Source organism: Lissotriton vulgaris, chromosome 7 (genome assembly GCF_964263255.1).
Source record: "Lissotriton vulgaris chromosome 7, aLisVul1.2, whole genome shotgun sequence".
NCBI lineage: Eukaryota > Metazoa > Chordata > Amphibia > Caudata > Salamandridae > Lissotriton > Lissotriton vulgaris.
Genome location: NC_141695.1, coordinates 121,354,178 through 121,377,801, shown reverse-complemented (window position 1 = coordinate 121,377,801; position 23,624 = coordinate 121,354,178).

Here is a 23,624-nt window from a genome sequence, read left to right as displayed (position 1 = left end):
GCTGGTTCCCTAGTCTATAACCCCCCTACCGCCGCCTCCCTTTCTCTTACTGCTCTCACCCACCAGCTGGCTGATCTATCCCTTAAACATAAATGTTTTCTAGTTTTAGGTGACTTTAACCTCCATGTTGACAACCCTCTCTGCACGAAGGCGAACAATCTGCTGGAAATCATGGATAGTTTGAACCTCACTCAATTAGTCACCGGTCCTACTCATGTGGCTGGTCACACCTTGGACCTTATTTTCGCCAATTTTTCCACCATCACTGTCTCCCCTCCCCTCCCCCTCACGTGGTCCGACCACTATCTTATCCCCTTTTTTCTGGCCTTAGACCGGAAATCTGTCCCTCTTGCCCCCAGGAAGGAGCTGGGAAGGAAGTGGCACAAAGTAACATGCGCCACCTTGGACCCGGTATTCCACTTCCAGACGGATCATCTATCCTCTGATATCGACGGAAATATCTCTAGGCTGAATACTGCCCTCATCAATGCTATCGACTACATTGCTCCCCAGAAAATCATTGCCTCCACTAGATCTCGTCCCTCCGCTCCTTGGTTCTCCACCTCCCTCCGTGAGGAAAAAAGCAGATGCAAAGCACTCGAACGGAAGTGGAGACTAAACTATGACCCTGAAGCTAAGCTTACCTACAAAGCTGCCTTGAAAAAATGTATCAAACTTAAAAAAATCACCATGAAAGATCATTTCTCGCTTCAAATTGCCAAGGCCAAAAACTCGTCAAAAACCCTCTTCACCATCGTCAAAGACTTCATCAATCCTACGGCCAGGGCCACTCAGAATTCAGCTAGTCAGACCCTGTGCGAGGGACTTTCAGATTTCTTCCTTGAAAAAATCAACAAGCTATGTATCTCCTTCCCTAAAGGGCCAGTGTCCCGGCATCCTTCCACAAGTCCCCCTGCTTCTCCGTCCTTCCTTGCCTTCAATAAACTCACCCAGGAGGATGCTATCAGGCTACTCATCCACTGCAAATCTGGTGCACCCTCTGACCCCGTCCCTGCCAAACTCATGGGAGAGCTGGCCCCCTCGTTAGCCTGCTCCTTCCTCTCCATCTGGAACGCCTCCCTGCACCATGGCTTTTTCCCTACCACTTGGAAGGAGGCCTTGGTGATCCCCATCCTAAAAAAGGCAGATGCTGATCCCACTGTTTTCTCCAACTACCGCCCCATTTCCCTTCTCCCCAAACCCGCAAAGGTCTTGGAAAAAGCCGTGCAGTTGCAACTCACGGAGTTTTTGGAAAGCAACTCCCTACTGCACGACTCTCAATCTGGATTTCGGGCGGGATACAGCACAGAGACGGCTTTGCTGGAAGTATCGGAGACAATTCGGGAATGCGTGGACAGGGGCGAGGAGGCCATGCTAGTCCTCCTCGACCTGCCCGCTGCATTTGATACGGTCTCCCACCCCATCCTCCTTGATCGACTAAAACAGATTGGCATTGGCGGCACTGCCTTTAGCTGGATCGAGTCCTTCCTTTCAGGAAGAAGTCAGAGGGTATTGTTGCGGCCTTTTAAATCGGAGGAAAAACCCCTGTCTTGCGGTGTGCCACAGGGTTCTGCCCTCAGCCCTCTGTTTTTTAACATCTATCTTGCCCCACTGGCCGGCGTGGTGGAGTCCTACGGAGTCAGGGTGGTCTCCTATGCTGATGATACCCAGCTAGTGTTTTCCTTCAGAGACCACTCTGACTCCGCGTTCTCCAACTTCCGCCAGTGCCTCGACAACATCAGTGGCTGGATGTCTGAAAACCATCTAAGACTCAATGCAGACAAGACAGAGGTGCTGTTTTTTAACCAGAAAAATTCCATCCCCTCCTCCTGGTGGTGGCCCACGGCACTTGATCCCGCTCCCTCTCCCGTCCACTCGGCCCGCAACCTGGGTTTCCAGTTTGACGACTCCCTTTCATGCAAAACTCAGGTTAATAAAGTGACCTCTGCCTGCTTCCTGAAGTTGCGCATGATCAAAAAGATACTCCCCTTTCTCCCTCTGGATTCCCGCCGTACAGTTACCCATGCCCTCATCACGTCCCACCAGGACTATGCTAATAGCCTTTATGCTGGTGCCCCCCAATACCTGATTGACCGGCTTCAGATTGTTCAGAATGCGGCGGCCAGACTGATTGGCAATATTCCCTACCGTCAATCAGTATCCGCATATCGTAAGGAACTGCACTGGCTACCAGTGGCCAGCCGTATCCAGTTCAAGATCCTCACCCTGACCTACCGAGCCATCAACGACCGCGGACCAAACTACCTGAAAAAACGTGTCTCAATATCCCGTTCCATCAGATCTTTGAGATCCAATGACCTCCGCCTTCTGATCTCCCCCCGTTTCAGACTCTCCAGAATGGGTGGCAGAGGGTTCAGTGTCATTGCGGCAAAACTGTGGAACGCTCTGCCAGTCGATCTTAGATTCTGTCCCTCCGAATCCATCTTCCGGGCCAGACTCAAAACTTGGCTCTTCTCTGGACTCTGATCTACTCCTCTGTTTTCCCTCTTGCTCCTCTCCTCTCCTTGGAGGTTCAGGTTCTAGCGCCGGGACACCCCTTCGGGGGTAGCTGTGCGCTCTACAAACTACATAAAATAAATAAATAAATAAATAAAAATAAATGCTCCGTCCATCACCACCCCCTTTTGTACCGGGTGTTGTCTTCAAGCCTGCCCTCTGAAGGGGCCCAGAAGGCGGAGGGCCACGCCCCCCTGAGGGAGACACTATGGGGCAGATTTACAAGCCCTTGCGCCACTTTTGCGTCACTTTTAACATGGGAAAAGTGATGCAAAAGTGGCGCAAGGGGCTTGTAAATCTGCCCCTATACGCACAACATGAAGGCAAATAAACTTGCGCCCGTTTTCCCACAAGAAAAGGTGTTGGTGTGTTTTGTTATGTAAAATGACTGTGTTGTGTTACAAGCTCGGATCCCTATGGCGATATGTGAGATAACAATGGGCTAGGGGTGGGAATGCTAAGAACCAATCCGGGCTGCATGCCCAGGTCGAATATAGTGATGTTGAATGTCGTCATCTCATGAACCCGCCCGCCTGGTGCCCACGCCTGGCGCCCTTCCAGTGCCAGGCTGCCCTCACGTGGCACTCTCTGTGCTGGCACGCCAACAGGGGCGTTCCCTCCCTAGGCACGCACAGCACAGTATGCAGCAGCACCTTGTACAGACTACAATCAGACGCAAGGCCACGGGTATCGGCTGCCAAACCCCGGCGTCATCACGTTGCCAAATAGTGTGTGATCTTCTCCTTGTGGTCCAGTTCCCCAGCTTCCTAAAGTGCTTAGAAACAGAACAAACTATAATGTACGTAAAAAGGGGAGGGGCAGAAGTATTCGGTGACCAAAGAGGTGCGCGTGATGTAGACACACCCAACACTGTCCAGGTCATTGTGCAGTCAGCAGAAGCAGCTGGTGGAGTGTTTCACTCTAATGAGCCCTACAGTGCACGGCTCCGTTTGAATATAAGCAAAGCAACTAGTATTAATGATGGCATTTTGTATTTACAGGAAACATGATGTCATTTCCTTTTGCTCATTCATGGCTATGTGTTTTATTCTAGTGTGAGGGAAAGGCACCATTTAATTTCAGGGCAGTTTTGGAACGACTCAAATAATTGCTGATGATTTACAACTGTACTTGCATTCAATAATTCTTTAAAAAAAAGTTTTTATTTGAACAGAGCGACATCTTACATTTATTTTTTAATAAATTATTTTTCATTTTGTTATTCAACAATGTCCTGGCTCAAGGCCAAAGCTGATCATAATAAATGCCTCCCAGTTTATTGTATGCACGTATGTAGTATTTCTATGTGTGAACCCAGGCAGAAGGCAGCGGAGCACTGTGCATGGAAAAAGATAAACTTAAAGCCAACAAGCAAAAGCAGAGATAGCTGGTGTGTGGACTTTAAGAGTTGTCATGTGGTGTTCTGGTGACTCCTCAACTCTCTGCTAAATTCTAGCAGCATTGGCCTAGGCCTGATGGGTCCGGGGATGTTGTTCCAGATCCTGGGTGCATAGATTCAAAAGGCCTGCGGTCTTGTTTATTTCTTCTTTACAATTGTGTAAGGTGTCTTGTTTATTTATGTTTTACATTTTTTAAATCTGCAGTATGATTGGTGTCCTGGTTGCGGTTGTTCTGAGATACACTAGCAAAGATGAGCTCTTCTGCAGGATAGGAGGGGGTTCTGGTGGTGATAGTTTTTGTAAATGACGCAGCTGTAGGCAGTGGCGTAACGAAACTTGAGGGGGCCCCCGGCAAAGAACGTGGAGCGGGCCCCCCACGCTCCAGACTCAGTCAGGAGCTCTCAGATCAGGGGCCTGTCGCCCATGTGGCGGCTGGTGGATCCTAAAAGAGGTGGAGCGAAAAGCTGAGATCCAAGTTGAAGGAGCAAGTGAGTACAGCAAGTATACCAAAGTGAAAGAGGAAGGTTTGGGGTTGGCCTTCCCGAGTGGAACAGGAGTTTGATTGGTAGATTTTACAACACAAGGTTCAGGAAAATTAATTAGAAGCAAGTCGAAAGATACCAATGGCATAATACAGAATAGCCTGGTTTGCAGAATCCTGTCCCTTCATGGCTCAATGCAGAGCTCTTACTGTTAGGACACCCTTCTGAATAGAAATCTCCATCCATACTTCTTAGAATGCAGAGCTCGCATCCCCAGATACTCAGTATAGGAATACTCTGCTAAGATGAATGAATGAAGGGGATTTATAAAGCGCAAAACAGCTGCTCCAGCAGGAGCGTCCCTGCGCTAATTGAAGTCCTATCTGCTCAGTACATACCACATGTAGGTTCAGAGCTCTTCACTCAGCAATTAGCAGGGCACAATGCTCAGCACAGAGCCCACTGAACAGTATGTGACCCTCTCTTCTATACACAACCCTCTATTCACTAAAGGGTTCATGATGAGTGCAATGCTTCCAATCAGCTCAGAATAGTCTTCACAGTTCCAGTCTCCATGCACAATCGTATCTCTACATTTTCTGGTTGCTTCATGTTAGGCTTGGTGTGGTTTCCCCTGACTTTTTGCCTCTACCTCCTGCATTTGTGACTGTGTACGTGATTTTGTTTTTGCTGGTTTAGATGCTATGGGCACTTTGCCACTGCTGATCAGTGTCAACGTGCAAGCGATCACTGTGTAAATTGTGATTATGATTGGTTACCCATGATTTACATATTTGATTTACTGGTATGTCCCAGTTAAAGTGCACTGAGAGTGCCAGGGTCTGTAAATCAAATGCTATTAGTGGGCTTGCAGCACTGGTTGTGCCACCCACATGAGCAGCCCTGTAAATGTGTCTCTGACCTGCCACCACAGTGTCTGCATGCACAGTTTTAAACTGCCATGTTGACCTGGCAAGTGTACCCACTTGCCGGGCCCAAACTTTCCCTTCCCTTACATGTAAGGCACCCCGCAGGTACGCCCAAGGTACCCCCATGGGCATGATGCAGTGTAGGTGAAAGGTAGGACATGTACTGGTGTGTTTTATATGTCCTGATCGAAAATAGCGTGTATTTCGTTTTTCACTGTTGAAAAGCTGTTTATCCCATAGGTTAACATGGGAGCTGACTTGTAACATTTTACACGTGTAAATTGCCATTGGGGTAGGATGAATAAATGGAGTTTAGATTCTCTAAACTCAGAATTTAATAACTCACCTTTTAGTAAAAGTTGTTTTTAAATTGTGTGTTAATAAGTTCCACATTTAGAAAATGGGCATCTTCTTGTTTAATCATCCTGTATGCCCCTGCCTGTTTGTGTATTCACCTTCTGGTTTTTGAAGTAACAGGAGTCGGGGATGTGCATTCAGGTTAGACAGTCACAAGGGGGTCCGAGGTATGCCTTGCCTTGCCTGGGTGACTCATAGCCAGGCTGAATAGACCTTGTCTGTATTAAGAATGCTGGGAGGGGTTTCACTAGCACCTGAATAGGCTGTGTCTCCTTTTCAAAATGCTGTCTCCATGTTCTGTGGTCCAGCTACACAAGGAGACCAGGACTAGTTTGGACTGGGCTCAGAGTCAATTGCCACAAAGAGACCAATGAGAAAATGGGGTATACGTTTTGGACCTTAAACACAAAGACTTTAGATCACTTCTAGAAACAAGAGGACCCTGCCAAGAAGAAGAGCTTTGTGAGGAGTGCTACAGTTTCTGTGTGAGGGGTGGGTTGGCCTGCAGTTGCTGCTTCTGTCTTTCGCAGAGGAAAAGGTCTGACTCTTTTTGCTCTACTGTGGTATCCTATTTGTGAAGAATCTCCAAGGGCTTGTGTGTGTTTGCCCCGTGTTTTGGAAGATTTAGGGGCATCAAAGTCTTCCATGTGCTTTAAGGGCAATTTCCTTGAGCTTTGCTGGAATTTCCCATGTGCTTTACTGAGAGCTACTCTGTGCTTTACTCTTTTGGAGAGTTTACTTGCATTTCCCTTCGTGGAAACCTCCCTCTGCTTCGCTCCTTGGAAGCTGAGTGAGCATTTATCTTTCTAAAAGTTCTGGGCTAAGTCCCCACCTGCTGTGTGCAGAGGCCAAGGTCAGAGAAGATCTGGAAGTGCAAACGTGGCCGCTCATCAAGGAAGCCAACGCACAGGAGTCCTCAGTGTTGTCAGGCAACCGCGCAGCCAACAGGAGTTCCTGTCATTGCCCAGCAACATCCCGGAGGCCGAAGAAGACGCAGCGTCATCAGCGGCCGTCTAGCCAGCCAGCACCACTGAGAGGAGCACCGAGGTGAGACAGAGCAAGATGCTCTGCGGGTGACCGGAGCATGAGCCCCGCCTTTGCTACACTATTGTTAATCCAAACTGGGTATGGGTTCCCAGGCAGTAAGGCCAAACCCTGCCTTAACTACTATTCCAAAACTAAATGCCAATACTGCCACGTAATTTCACATCACTTATTTCATACCATGCATATGAGCGAAACTGTATGCAAGAAGGAATTTTTTATCTCAGAATTAATCAATTCAAATTTGCATTTTATTTGCACATTTCTTATTTTTTGTATTTTTTCAAACCATTTTTTGTTTCAACAAAACTTTTTTGTGAAGCACATTACAAGTGAACAATACAAAAAAAAAACATGTCACTACTTACTTATATACATCATTCATACAGAAAGACATTTCAATCATACTATAAACACATTCGCACTACTAGCAATATAAAAGGGAATACATTTTTCATACAATTTATATACAGTTCATGAGTAAGAAACCATAGATATATGTTTTTAGATATGAATCACTTTTGTCAAAAGATTTGTTCAGTTCTCTTATGGTTTCCACGTGAGAAACGTGATATAGAGGGGTCTACGCGTTTCAAACTCCTTCAATCAATCAATCAAAGACATTTATAGAGCGCACTACTTACCCGTAGGGTCTCAAGGCGCTTGGGGGGGGGGGGGGGTGCCGTTACTGCTCGAACAGCCAGGTCTTCAGCTTCTTCCTGAAGGAGAGGTGGTCTTGGGTCAGGCGCAGGTCGGTCGGGAGGGAGTTCCAGGTCTTGGCGGCCAGGTAGGAGAAGGACCTTCCTCCTGTTGTCGCTCTTCGGATGCGGGGGACGGCGGCGAGGGCGTGGCTGGCTGATCGGAGGTGGCGTTTGGGAGCGTAGAAGTTGATTCGGTTGTTGAGGTAGCTCGGGCCTTGGTCGTGTAGGGCTTTGTGTGCGTGGATGAGGAGACGGAAGGTGATTCTTTTGTTGACGGGGAGCCAATGCAGGTCTCCCAGATGTCCGGAGATGTGGCTGTTTCGTGGGATGTCGAGGATGAGTCTGGCTGAGGCATTCTGGATCCGCTGGAGTCTCTTCTGGAGCTTGGCGGTGGTACCGGCGTAGAGGGCGTTGCCGTAGTCCAGTCGGCTGGTGACGAGGGCCTGGGTGACGGTCTTCCTGGTCTCGGTGGGGATCCACCAGAAGATCTTCCGTAGAATGCGTAGGATGTTGAAGCACGCCGAGGAGACGGCGTTGACTTGCCTGGTCATGGAGAGGGAGGAGTCCAGGATGAAGCCCAGGTTGCGTGCGTGGTCTGTCGGTTTGGGTGCGGTGCCCAGGGCGGGGGGCCACCAGGAGTCGTCCCAGGCGGAGGGCAAGGAGCCCAGGATGAGGACCTCCGTCTTGTCTGAGTTCAGTTTCAGGCGGCTGGTCGTCATCCACTCGGCTACATCTTTCATCCCTTCGTGCAGATTAGCTCTGGCGGCGGCGGGGTCGTTGGTCAGGGAGAGGATCAGCTGGGTGTCGTCGGCGTAGGAGATTATGTTGAGGTTGTGCTGGCGTGCGATGGCCGCGAGGGGGCTCATGTAGACGTTGAAGAGAGTGGGCCTCAGCGAGGATCCTTGGGGGACGCCGCAGATGACTTCGGTGGCCTCTGACTTGTACGGTGGTAGGCGGACTCTCTGTGTTCTTCCGTCGAGGAAGGAGATGATCCATTCCAGTGCCTTCTCCTGGATTCCAACGTTGCTGAGGCGCTGCACTAGGGTGCGGTGGCAGACCGTGTTGAATGCCGCGGAGAGGTCCAGGAGGATGAGGGCCGCTGTGTCTCCGTTGTCCATCAGGGCTCGGATGTCGTCGGTGGCAGCGATGAGGGCGGTCTCGGTGCTGTGGTTGGCTCGGAAGCCAGACTGTGAGGGGTCGAGGGATGCATTCGTCTCGAGGAAGGCGGCCAGCTGCTTGTTGACGGTCTTCTCGATGACTTTGGCTGGAAACGGGAGGAGCGAGATGGGGCGGTAATTCTTGAGTTCGGTGGGGTCCGCTGTGGGTTTCTTGAGTAGAGCGCTGAGTCCTTGGTTTTGGAGTTCTCGTCAGGACCAAGGGCTGTAAATGACAAAAAAGGGGGGGGAACCTGTATTAATATGTGAACTATTTCTGCGTGAGCCGCCTTGGGTTCAACGCCCACTTCTCTGCTTCTTACCTCTCTAAGTGGAAAAAGATGTGCCTCATGTATTCATCATCTATCGCGGAGCGGGACCACCTATGTAACAAATATACACGTTTGTTGGTATGAATTTCTAATGACAACATTCCGTAGCAGGCATGCTCAACCTCATACTTACTTCTGGCGTGATATCTTTCTCCTTAGTTCTATAATGGGGAAAGGACAGGGAATCTGTCAGCGGCTTGTGTTTAAATTGAGCTTCAATTCACATACGTATCGTAACGTGTCTTACCGGTTAATTGGATGGTGAACGCCGGAATTTTATAGCTCTGTGATGGGTCGAGTTGGGGGTCACAGGGCGTCTGTGGGAGCCAAGAGCAATACTGTCTTAATATATGTTTGCGCGTTGAAAACAAATCACAATATCTTTCATGCATCTTTTGGGTTACAAATGCACTTCGTGACGGGTCTTACCGGTTAATGCAGTGCTGCACGCCGAGAACTGTGAATGATCGGGCGGAGAGTCATATGCCGTCTGTGGGGCCAAAAGCGAGAGTGTCTCAATGTTTGTTTGCGCATTAGTGGCACGTTGAAGTGTCCCCACTGTAAGTTTGAAATCATACCTTCAATTCGCGGTGTGCTCCGTTAGGGTCCCGTCTTCCGATCTCACAGTGAAGACACCCGATGGTGTTTTGACTTCCTGGTTTGTGCGTCACGTGACTTACTCATGTATTATGGTCGCCATGTTTGTGTGGTCAAGTTTTCAATGTCGAAAATAACGTTTGTGTCTGTGAAGCATTAACTTGATGTTACTTGAGGTTCTGGATGGTCATATGTCGATTTCGGATATTGATGGAAAGACGTGCTTGATTGTACGGTCGATCCGGTGGTGTCTCCGATGGGGGCCATCTTGGATAGGGGACCTATTCATCAGTTATATCATGGGTGCCAATGTGTTCTTATAGCTTGAACATTTCAGATAATTCATTTAACCATTGGTAGCCATATTAAATCTGACAATCATTGATGCCTCTTTTTTGGACAATTTAGTGTCTATATCTCCTCCTCTAGCCGCACGGGGCCAGCATGCCATGCACCGCTACAGAAGCGGCGCCTTCCACCTGTGTGCAAATCCGTTGGGGGCATTTTTTTTATTTGTCTGCATTTTCCTTTGGTGTTCAGGCAGGCGGCTTAATTACCAAAAACAGCAACCTCGCACCGGAACGGAGTGCTCAAAGATCATTGGTACCATAGTGCTAACAACAATGTGGTAATCCTGGTGTTGTTCGTTCACTACACGTGGTCATTGTAGATGGTAATAACTGGTATTTCTTTACCCCTTCTGAAGACCATAGAACAAGTGTCCTGTTTGCAGGCCCTTCCTATAATGTGCAGTGGATGTTATTTAATGTAATAAGCAATCTAAAAGTGTGTATCACAATGTTCTAACTGTTATGCTTATGACAATTGCCTAGTTGGCAAACTGATTGAGATGTATGTAATTGTGTTGTAATGTGTTTATATACAATATAGGTGATATTTTTATATACTACAGTGTGGAGTCTCTTTAGTAGTGTGTGTAAGTGTGTCGCTGGAGTGTGTGTTGCGGAAAAGCACTTTGCACATTGTCTCTGGGATAAGCCTGATTGCTCTGCCAAGCTACCAAGGGGATGATCAGGGGTTATCTTAGGTGTGTAACTCCCTTATCCTGAATAGGGTGGTGGGTTCTGCCTGACTTAGATGCATACCTTAGCCAACCAGAAACTCAGTTTCCAACACTTCATTTCTTGAATGTTATACCTATTCCTTAGAAAGTCTTCCAAGATTTAGGAGAAACAGAAAAAAACAATGAAACACTTCGCACAAATGACTTCTACCTGATAAAAGAGACATACATGCACAGTGACATACGCACAGAGAATAGAACATCTGTCTATGGAGAGAAGCAGCTTCCCAAAGGAAGCAGGAGACTTCAGAGACCACATTTGGAGGGATTCTGGCACAAGGAATATCTGTCTCGAATTGAAGGGACATGATCAGAAAAACCTAAAGTTTTAGATGACTGAAGTGCAGGGGGCACAATGGCTCTGGTACAGGGGCATAGAGAGAGTACCCGTCAAGACAAAAGACGCACTCTTTCAAAGAGAGGAAGGAAAAGTGCAAGTTCAAGGAGAGTGATAATGTCAAATCAGAATGAGGGTGTTCTAGTGCAGAAGAGATCCTGTGACATGGGTAAAATATCAAGGAGCATGTCTGCAGAAAGCGAGGAAAGGTTGGCATAGAGAGAATGCCAGCTCTCAGGGAACATATCAGTAGAAAGGGGATGGTTGCAAGGCAAGTGAGCATATCTAGTGAATCAATCAGTAGAAGAATATGAAGACAGATGGATCGGGGAGATGCTCTTTCAAGTATTAAAGATGGTGAGGGAAGATGCGCAATTTATGAAAAGCATGTGTCTCGACACCTGTGACATCTCTGAAGGCAACGGCGATAGGGTTTGTGTTTAGGCGTGTTAGGTGTTTGCTCCGAAAATGTATGGATTTCAAAAATGGATTTGGAGGGGAGAGGACCACCAAACTGGATGAGGGCACGGAGAGTAGCCTAGACTTCAAGCCCCAGGGCCTAGCTTAAAGTGATAACTGCAATCACAGACTGCTCTTTAAATAATTGTGCTTCACACACTACACAAAACTCTACAAATGCACACACTGTAAACTAGTCTGTAAATGCATTGCTGCCATGCTCTGTATCAGTGTCAATGCTGCTCAAGCACTGAAACACTGGTAAAGCTTATGTAACGTACCTCAAAAAGCCCAAGTTGAAGCAAGTGGTACTAAGGTCCAGGCAAAGCTCAAGCAATTCATCTAAATTTTGGCCTGTAGCACCCACTAATTTAAGAAACATCCCTCCGCTCAGATATAGACTCCAAACATCTGGGAGCTCCCTTGCTATGCAGTACCTCTTTTATTATATTTTAGGGATCCAAGGCCACAGGTGTGCAGTGTGGGCCTTCACAGGAATGTGGGAGTGACTGTAAGTTACACATGTAGTGGAGGAGAACGATTGAGAGAGAAGACTTTAAGGAGGTAAAGAAATCACTGAAAAAGGAAAGAGAAGTCAGGATGGTGTGGGAAAGGAGTTCTCTTTCTTTTACATATACAGATAGCTACAGACAGCTACACATGGACACACACCTAAGCTGTGACCATCTCATGTGTCACAAATCTTCTATTATTTGGTCACTCCTGATTAAGATTGATGTTGGGACTCCTCTACGAATCTTAGTCAGTATAGCAGGTGGCATCAAGGTAATCTGCGTAGCTTGCTGTAAACTCAGAGTAGGAACGGGGTCTAGAATGTGTCCGAACTATAATCATGGACGAAGGGCAGTTTTGTGAAGAGACCTATTATATGTAAAGTTGCCAGCCAGCATTAAATTGTCAAACTTGAAGTATATTTTATTCTGGGACTCGTTGGCTTATGGTTATCAAAAAAATGAAATCCTAAGTCCAGATATGCAGAATGCTAACGGCCGAGCAGTTGCTATAAATAAGGTATTGCAGGTGTCGTGAGATCACTTTACATTTCTGTCTTCTAACATTGGACATGGAGATGGGTAGCTGTCTCTTGAAAATCTAATTTCAAACCTTAATACGTGATTGTAAAGTTAAAAAAAATGTAGGCTTTTGTCAACAGCAGGTAAAATTAGGCCTCCTATTCGGTATGAAATTGTGGGCAATAAGGGCGACTTCACGTAGTGATAAAGGAATTTCTCACCTGACTTCACATGGACATGCACACCTCTCCTGGATCCAAGCTGCCGCAGTGCCAGTTAGGCACTACTGGCGAGTTCCCAGTCAGTAAGTTATCCAGGGCCTGGGATCAAAAGGGCAGGCTTCAGCAGCTCTTAAACGTGATTTAAAATTCTTATGGCGCGCTCCCACTGTTTGATCATCGGGAGCAAGGGAATGAAGGGAGGTGTGACACAGCAAATCTTCGACGGTATTCGAGTTCCCCGTTCAGCTGCAAAGTCTTTTTTTTCTGCAGATTTATATAGCGCAAACTCGACCTGAAGGTATTGGAGCGCTTTACACGATCACTGTTAAATAACACAAGGACTCATTCATTTTTTGGTAGGTGCAGGTAGATTAAGTGATTTGCCCAGAATCAGAGGGTGCTGAGCGGACACCGAGGCTCGAACCTGGTTCCCCAGTTCCAAAGTTGGCATCTCTGGCCGTAAGGCCACATTGTCTCCTCAAGTCTCATCTCATCCTCTCAAGTCTTGCACTTGCTAGACCTTTCAAGCAGGCTAAATAACAAGACATCAAAGTGCCGACAGAACAGTAGAGTGAACGCTCAAGCGGCCTGGCTTGGCTCTGAGCAAGAGGTCATACTGCACATGCACACAGAAGTCGCTGCATAATGACGCTTACAATAGCCACGCCCACCATCGTGACACCAGTAAGCCGTACTGTGCCTTAAACGCAAATCACTCCATACGCCCGCCGGGCACGTACGTAGCTGCCCTATCTCCCCGAAACACAGACTATTTTCTGTGATGAGCATCTTTCCGGTATTTCGCTTTTGCTGCTGACTCCCACATAATTTTTAGAGGGACTGCGACCCTTATTACCAGTCCGTAGCTGCTAAGGTTTCGGATTGCTTATGTGTGACATTTTCATAGTTCAAGTGTAATTATGAGTGACATTCAACGACTATGAGTGACACCCTGTAGCATGCCAAATCAAGCAATGAAGATGAGGGAAACATAAATATCAGAAATTACACCCATTGAACAACAAGAAACTCTAAGAAGATCTTAAAACTGCTATAAAGCACAAGAAATGTAAGGGTACTAACCTTACATAGGGGTGCTACATGGAGGCTGTGCTTTGCTGCAGCCAAGCCCCAGAGTCAGGGGTTTGAGGAAAGCGGAAGTTGTGAGCAGGCTCCATACATGGGGTTGCTACCTGGAGACTGAGTGTCACTGGCAGCCAGGCCCCAGATCCTGTGGTTTTGAGGGAAGCAGAGGCGTGTGAGAAGGCTACATACACATAGCTGCCAAGTTTACAGATTCTGTGACATCACCATGGATTCAGTGCACTTGTGAATTACACTCAACTCCCAAATGTGTGACATTTTCCTGCGAAAAAACCAAGCAATGAAGTGCACGGAAATAAGTTACACCCTTTTGATCAATGAAAAGCCCTAAAACGTCTTTCAACTGCTTTAAAACCTTGAAATGGAGGGTTAAAATACTGATACAAAACTATTTGTGTACCAAGAAAATAGAAAAGTAAAGCAATCATCATAAAATGTCTTACACCCAGAGGTTATTGAACTTTATTGTGTCCTAATATTTAATACAGTGAAGTACAAGCTGCTGAGATCGAATAAACACACGGCTGATTTGTTGATGTTCCAGCCAGTAAAAGAATAAGCTAAATCCCAGCTGGTACATATTTTTTTACCATTTATCAATGAAATTCACACATATGAATAGAAAGCACGTTGAAATGTGTCTGACCAACTGATACTTAAAGTTAACAAACACAGAAATTGCACATTACAAATAGCTAAATACGATTTTGTTTCCAGTTGGTATAAGCCATGTCCAGGATCCAGGCCTTTACAGACTCTTAAAATAATAACAATAACAATTCATGGCCAGTAATTTTCTATTAGAAAGGTGTGAACTCTAAGCAAGAAAAAGGGAATTTGCCCGCCTCATCCATTGTCTGATGATATAGTGCTGGGGGACGGAGGACCCAGTCTCCCATGCAGTGCACAGTGCTTGAGGGGCCCCCCTGGAGCTAGGGCCCCCTGCACCGCGTGGTCTGCGCGGGCTATTGTTACGCCCCTGCCCTACGCGGCTGGCTTTGACGATGGTACGGGCGGGCCATAGGAGTCAATATTTGTCCATCAAGGTGTGGGTGATGATCAATATAGAGCTATTCTTGATTAGGAAATTGAGGGGCATATTTACAAGCCCCTATCAGCACAAGGAAGCCACTTTTAGTGACATACCTGTGGCAATATAGGCTTTGCTTTATTTACAAGATGGCGTTAAGCCACTTAACATGGCTTGAAATAGAAAGCGGCCATCTATTGAGGGCTCACACTGCACGTCGCGCTTCCGAGTGCATATAACCATACGTCAATGGCTCCGCGCAGCGGACGCGCATTGCGGGCGCGCCGATCGCTCGCCGGAGTCAAGCCAGAGTCCTGCCCGTCTGCGCCCGTCCGCGATCGACCGGGGCGCGGGGCAGGACTCCATGCTCGCACAGAACAATCATCTGACGCAGATCAGATTAGTATACATTACACCAAAACGGACCTCCTTACTATTGGTAAGACTAATTTTCAAGCTTGCCTTCACACCATAGACCCTGAAGTGCTGCCTGCATACTGCAATATATGTAACATATCACTTCCTACATTAAACAATGCCACTGAACCAATAGTTAAATTGAAGATGACACTGCTAAATTGCAGATCCATGATAAAGCATAAATCGGAAATCCATGACTTATTATTAAACAATGATGTTGACACAATGTTCCTTACAGAAACATGGTTAGAAGAGTCATCCTCCCCCGACATTTTAGAAGCTATACCACCCAACTACTGTCTTCTTAGAATCGACAGGTACAAACAACGAGGTGGGGGACTCGCACTCATCTGTAAAAAAGAGTTAGAGTGCACTCTACAGATTAAAACTATCACTAACAGTGAATGCGGTGTTTTTTCCATAAAATTAGATGCATCTAATACGATAACAGCTTTACTTATTTATCGACCCCCTGGATCTTTGGGTCCTTTCTGTGATCAACTTATAGAAGCAACGACTCAGCTGGCAATAAGACATAAAAACCTTATGATCTTAGGCGATCTGAATCTTCATTTTGAAGATATTAATGCAAAAGAAGCACAAATACTAAAGACTGCACTCAACTCATTGGGCTTAAAATTATTGTCCACTATTCCTACTCACCAACATGGACATCTTCTAGACCCAATATTTGCTAGTTGGGAAGGGATCGACATATTCCCTCCTATTCCGTTAATATGGTCTGACCATTATATGATAAATTTTGAAATACCTATCAGTCTCACTATGCCTGTACCTCCTAAAACGTATTCTCATAAACGCCGCAGCTGGAAAAACTACACTCCGGAACGTTTCAAAAGCTCATTAGATGAACAACCTCTTGTCATGGGTCAATCCTTACAAGAGACATGGAACAATTACGAACTTTGGCAAAGTAAAGCTTTGGACAAAATAGCTCCATGGACCACCAAACCTCCAGTTAGAAGAAGAAAATCTGAGCCGTGGTTCACTGAAAAACTCCAACTTGCTAAAGCTCAATGTAAATCAGTGGAGCGCAAATGGAGAAAAAGCTATACTCTGGAACTTAAGAAAGAATACACAATTAAGCTTAAAGAATATCATAAATTGATAAGAGAAGAGAAGAGTGCCTTCTTTAAAAACAGAATTGAGGAGGCAAATAATCCTAGGAAGGAAATGTTCTGTATTTTTAAAGAACTAACAAATTCCTCACGCCTAGATACCCAAGACACTTATTCCTCGGAAATATGCGAACAAATAGCAGATTATTTTGTAGAAAAAGTAGAGAAAATCCATTCTACTTTTACTAAATCTACTAATTTGACCAATACTAATGTACCTATTAAAGCTCCTTGTACACACAATCTCACACTTAACAAATTCATTACACCTGACAGAAAGGATCTACTTAAGATCATAAATGGAATACATTCAGGATCCCCTAATGATGTGTGCCCGCAGAAAAGGAGTAAGGACATTATGGAAAGCACACTTATTAATCATATCAGTCATATGATTACGCTATCCTTTCAGGAATGTCTGGTTCCAGAGGCTTGGAAAATAGCCCAAGTAATTCCTTAAAGAAAAAACCAAACATCCCCATTTCGCAGCTTAAAAACCTGAGACCTATCTCCCTTCTCCCGTACTGTGCCAAGATTATTGAAAAAATTGTTAATAAACAACTCATGGCATTTCTGGAGGGAGAAACATTACTCCATCCATCCCAATCGGGATTTAGACCAGGTTATTCCACCGAATCCGCAGTCCTATACTCCACAGAATACATACGTAAGATGGTGGACGAAGGCGAGACGGCAGCGCTGGTCATGCTCGACCTCAGTGCAGCATTTGACACCGTGCTGCACTCCTCGCTGCTGTCTCGCCTCTCGGATTTAGGTGTGACAGGATCGGCTCTTGCCTGGATGGAATCCTTCCTTACTGATAGATCGTTCCAGCTGTATTGCCCACCCTTTAAGTCATCTCCTCGCAGCGTAAACCATGGGGTTCCACAGGGCTCCAGTTTGAGCCCTACTTTATTCAACATCTATATGGAACCCCTGGCACACGTTGTAGAGAATTTTGGCGTGGGCATTGTAAGCTACGCGGACGATACTCAATTAATGTTCAAACTAACACCGGACAGCAAAGACTATGCCGCCAACTTTTCCAACTGTATGGCGGCTGTAGCCACCTGGATGGACAACAATTGTCTCCGTTTAAATGGCGACAAGACAGAGGTACTGGTGGTAGGGAAGGAAACCTCCATATGGTCTCACGCATGGTGGCCAAGTGAACTGGGAGAATTACCCAGTCCCGTTAAATCGGTAAGAAACCTAGGGATCATGCTAGACTCGGATTTTTCTGGCAAATCCCAAGTTAATAAAACTACAGGAATATGCTTCGGCACACTTAAGGTTCTTCGAAAAATTATCGACCTTATTCCCATCAAAGCCAGAAAAGCACTAGTCCATGCTCTCATAACTCCCCACCTGGACTACGGAAATGCTCTCCTGATAGGTCTCAATCAAAAAGGCCTACACCAGCTACAATGCATTCAAAATGCAGCGGCTCGAATGGTGTTAGGCCTCTCGAGAAGAACATCTACCAAAGCAGCCTTAACCAAGCTACATTGGCTTCCTGTCAAGGAAAGAATTAGATTCAAAAGCCTCTGCTATGCCCATCGTATAGCTCATAATAAAGGCCCCACCTACCTTAGAAGTCTTCTGACCATCCATTGTCCGTTAAGAGACTTAAGATCTTCAGGAATGATGCAATTTAAACTCCCTCGCATTACGAGAGCCAAAATGGGAGGTAAATCCTTCCGTTTTTTGGCCACTAAATATTGGAACGCCCTTCCACTTCCTCTTCGGATGGAACCCTCTGAAACACTATTCAGGGCCAAATTGAAAACTCTTTTATTTCCTAAATAATTGCTGTCTTTACTCCCTCAGGTTTCATCCTCCTCAGTTTATGAAATGTAAGCAGTAAGCGCGGGGACACACAGTTTTGTGCAGCCATGCGCTCTATAAATGTTTTTTATTATTATTATTATTATTATTAATGCCGCCTTGTAAATAAGGCACCCTTTCATGCTACACTTAGCGTGCAACTGGCGGGCAATGGGTGTTGTGGTGAGCATTCTGCCGCAACAACCTCGGTTTTTGTCACTGCCCCTATTTACAAGGATGGCGTAAATAGAAGGCAGCGCCAAAATTAAGGCCAGGGGAAATCTGGTGTTACCCTGGCAGAACAGAGAGAAATTATTTATTTCTCCTCGTTTTTTGCTGTTTCTATGTGTGCGTTGCGCTGCACACACAGAAACAGCAAAACGACATTGATTGTTTATGTGCAGGAAGGTGTCACTTCCTGCACATAAACAATCATTAAAAGCTGACAAGTTGCAACTTCTATGTGTGCTACACAAAGCAGCACACACAGAAGTTACAAAATGCCATTTCAGATTGTTTATGTGCAGGAAGGGACAACTTTCTGCACATAAACAATCCTTCCCCTCAACACAGGCACCCTTGCACGGTGGTGCAAGTTTGCCTGGGATGGTGCGAGGCTGCTATATTTAGCACCAGCGCAGGGTGAAACGTAAGACTGCACCGTATTCTTGTAAATACAATGCAGCCCTGCGTTTCAGAAGTGGAGGAGCGCGGCGTTAAACCAGCAAGGCTAACGCCGCGCTCCGTCACTTCTTTTGTAAATATACCCCTGAATTTGTTTATAGTGAAATATTATTAAGATAGTAGCTCTCTGCACATGGTTAACTCCAAACATCGCATTTTCCTATTTTATGCGGCAGGTATGCTGTGGAGGAAAGGTACCTGTCACCGTATAAAAATACATATCAATAGAATTCTTCAGAGCAGCTCATAAGTCTGGAATTTGAATTTCAATTACAATTGTAGGTGACTTGAATTCACAATTACATGCTGAATTGCCCAACCCAGTTTATGTAAACTATTCATCAAACACTCAGATCTTAGGTGGTGCTGCTCCTTGCTCTTGGTAGAGGGGTCTTGGCTCACGATCACTCCTCGACAGGGCACTTGGACAGCTGAACCATAGTTCCCTCTAAAGTGCACGCATGAGCGGGCGCGCACACTTAGGTTTGTCTCGCGCAGAGATCTACAAACACCACGTACCACACATGGTTTCTCTGCATTCGTAAAGTGTTGAATTGGAGCTTTTGTTATGCTGCCTTAGAGATGAATCCGCGCCGATAAATGCATTTTTAAAGACCTGCTGAAATATTTGTTTATTAGTCAATTAAAACCATAAACATTGCTAAAATATGCAATTAACATCCCAAAAAGTATGGCCTTCTTTTTTTTGTGGGACCAAAGTGCCAACTACTTGTAAAGTGCCAGGGTGCATTCCTTCTCAAAACTAAATGTTAATGTCCAGAATTTGTAAAGCGAGAACAATTACCAGAGGGTATCAAGGAGCTGGGTGCTGTCAGGAAGATTAAGGGAGCTATTGCTCAGAGTCACATGATGCTGGGCTGATATGCTACCGGTGCCGGGGATTGAACCGTGAACCCTTGGATCCGGAGTCAGTTGCCCTGGCTGCTGGAACTAAGGCAAAGGATTCGTCTGCATTCGCAAAGTGCTGAATTGTAGCCTTTGTAATGCTGCTGTAGCGATTTATCTGCACTGATAAATGCAATTTTAAAGACCTGATGAAATATTTTTGTTAATTAAAATGATAAACATTGTTAAAATATACAATTAACATCCCCAAAAGTTAATAAATAAGAAAATCGTCATACAAACACATCAAGAAAACATCACAAAACCAGCTTCCCTTACCTGTGTGGCCTTCATTGTTGCGGGACAAAAGTGCCAACTATTTGTAAAGTGCCAGAGTGCATTCCTTCTCACAACTAAGGCAAAGGATTCATCTGCATTTGTAAAGTGCCTAATTGGAGCCTTCGTAATGCTGCCCAGCGATGATAAATGCATTGGTAAAGACCTTTTTTTGTTTTTAAGATGCAAATCTAGGAACTGTAAACACCTGTGGTGAAAGGCAGTCCTGAAGCTGCAGGAGAGCAGCCCCAGGGCCTTGGTTGCGGCCCAGATTTCTATCTGCAGAATACCTCGCAAATCGACATACTTTGGAAGCTGGGCACACATTGACCGTTCAGGTATCAGTACAAAAGGGGGTGGTGATGGACGGAGCATCTGAATCAATCAAACACTCACACCCAGTCAAACGATCTATGTTTAATCCATCACCGTTCTTTAGCCCACTCTGCCACCCCAGTTCAGACATGGCTATATGCAAATCAGTCTGACCATGTGCTTCATGGGAACAGTCCAGCCCGAAATGACAAGACATGTCTTCCCTGGACCGGAAACAAGCCTCCAAGGACCAGTTTCAGGCATTCCAGCCATCTTCAGCCCGGCTTGCTTGAATCCAGTGGCAAAGTAGCAAGGGACTCACGTCTGAACATCCCCTGCCACACTTATGGCGGCCAAAAGCGGTACAAAAGGGGGTGGTGATGGACGGAGCATCTGAATCAATCAAACACTCACACCCAGTCAAACGATCTGGGTTTAATCCATCACTGTTCTTTAGCCCACTCTGCCACCCCAGTTCAGACATGGCTATATGCAAATCAGTCTGACCATGTGCCTCATGGGAACAGTCCAGCCCGAAATGCCAAGCCATGTCTTCCCTGGACCGGAAACAAGCCTGTTGAACTAGGCCATGGTAGTATCCGACAGCAGTGCATCCTTCACCTAGGGAAATGGCATGTTTTTGCATGTGTTCATTTCCCATAGGACGTCAGTCCTTTTTAATGTTCACAGCGCCTCAGATAGGGCCAGGTATGTGATGAACCCGCCACAGTCTATCGCCATCCCAAAATAACTCCTCACCTCCATGGCATTTTGGGGATCAATGTTTTCTGTATCACTTGAACTTTCTTTGTGTCCGCACATAGTCTTTCTCCTGAGAACACATACCCAATGGACTCTATTGAGTTCTCGTAAACTGAACACTTCTGCATGGGTAGCGTCAACCCACAATCCGCCAGCTGTTCAGTGCTGCTATGAGTGGGTCAGGGCATTTTAGGAGGAGATGGCCCCTCCTTAGCTCTGCAAGAGGTCTCCACAGCTCTCTCAAACATGAGATGTATGGATGCCATAAAGGGGAAGCCAGAGGAAGGCCCTGGATCCTTTTGATTAGCCTCCTCCATATCCAATGCTAGCCAGTCAAGGTCGGGTGCTGCCAAACAGTTAAACTGACAGAGGCTTCCTGCACTCGGTCACTTTCTAAGGCAACCTGAAGGCTTGTGAGAACTCAGGGGCGTGCCACATTTGATTGGACTTTGGGACTTACTTTTAGCTAGGGTTCTAGGATGCTGAAGAAATGAACAGGAAGTGATGTGGTGGTACCGCTCTTTTCTACAGGCTTCTGGGTAGTAGCAGCCCTGTTGGGAGGATTTGTTTGTTCAGCTAGGGAGCAGGTTACGTCAGACGGAGATGAAATATGGCATGTGAGGACCATATCGGGAAGACTTAAAACTCGGAGTAATGAATTACCGGTAAGTAACCAGGGCATTGTGCTGCAGGGATGTTTTTAGTTAGGGTTTGAGAATGCTGTTGTCATACTGCATCGAACTTGCAACAAAAGGCCCTACAATTTCTATGCTCCGTCCATCACCACCCCCTTTTGTACCGCTTTTGGCCGCCATAAGTGTGGCAGGGTATGCTCAGACGTGAGTCCCTTGCTCACTTTGCCACTGGATTCAAGCAAGCCGGGCTGAAGACGGCTGGAATGCCAGAAACCGGTCCTCGGAAGCTTGTTTCCGGTCCAGGGAAGACATGGCTTGGCAGTTCGGGCTGGACTGTTCCCATGAGGCACAGGGTCAGACTTATTTGCATATAGCCATGTCTGAACTGGGGTGGCAGAGTGGGCTAAAGAACGGTGATGGATTAAACCCAGATCTTTTGACTGGGTGTGAGTGTTTGATTGATTCAGATGCTCCGTCCATCACCACCCCCTTTTGTACCGCTTTTGGCCACCATAAGTGTGGCAGGGTATGCTCAGATGTGAGTCCCTTGCTCACTTTGCCACTGGATTCAAGCAAGCCGGGCTGAAGATGGCTGGAATGCCAGAAACCGGTCCTCGGAAGCTTGTTTCCGGTCCAGGGAAGACATGGCTTGGCAGTTCGGGCTGGACTGTTCCCAAGAGGCACAGGGTCAGACTGATTTGCATATAGCCATGTCTGAACTGGGGTGGCAGAGTGGGCTAAAGAACGGTGATGGATTAAACCAAGATCTTTTGACTGGGTGTGAGTGTTTGATTGATTCAGATGCTCCGTCCATCACCACCCCCTTTTGTACCGTTCAGGTATCAGGCATCAGTAACATTCCAGGGGCGGAAACTTTATAACTAAATCAAAGCCATCAGGTTTGGACACTGATAGCTTTAAAACTCACCAGCTGACGGGGCTGTGTATTTTCATTGCTGAAACATCTCTTGTTTTAAAGGGTGACAACATGAATATGAATTGTGCAGCAGGTGCACTGGTACCAGGGCCCAAGTCTGAAGGGGAGCCTCCGGTGCCTCCTAAATTGAAATGAAATTCAAAACACAGCTGATCTTTATTGTTGCAGATTTTCACAGTTTCAAAAATAATCAATAAAATGAATCCCCACAGTCCTACTACTTAAGTCATTCTCTTTCCAGGGCCTTCTATCCAAAGCAAGGGATAGGTTACAGAGAGGAGTACCACATTCCTATTTCCTTATATTCCTGGCCACTGGAATTATGTGGTTGGGGAGGACCAAATTCTGTGGTAGGGTAGACTAAATTATGCGCCAAGAAAAGGCAAATTATGCTGCACAATGTGGCACATTGTGTGATAATGTTGCTTCCCTATTTTAGCATTTTTGTACAGGTTAGCACTGTCTGTATGAACGGATCTCCTCATTAGTACCAGCTTATCACCTAAATACAGCAATAAACAACAACAAGCATTGGAAATGCAATAGGTCTCGTATTAGGAAAGTTTGAGCGATTGGTATTGTAAATGACACTTTTTTTATTTATGTGTTGGTTTTGAAAATAGCAAAATTAATAGCTTTGTCAGTTACAATGTCAATAGTTAACTTTCGCAAATGTGACACCTATAGCATTTGTAATGCAATGTGTGTTGTATTTACGTGACTTAGATGTATTGATATTACAAATTACAATGGCTTTTAATTTTGTAAATAATTAATACTTAAATAAAAGTTATTGTAATTTATAATGGCAATACCTTAAACTTTTGTAAATAACTTTTGTGAAGATTATGTTCAGTGTATTTTATTGTGATGAAAATCCAAGAACATTGCTTTTGCACCTAAACACACACACACACACACACACACACACACACACACAT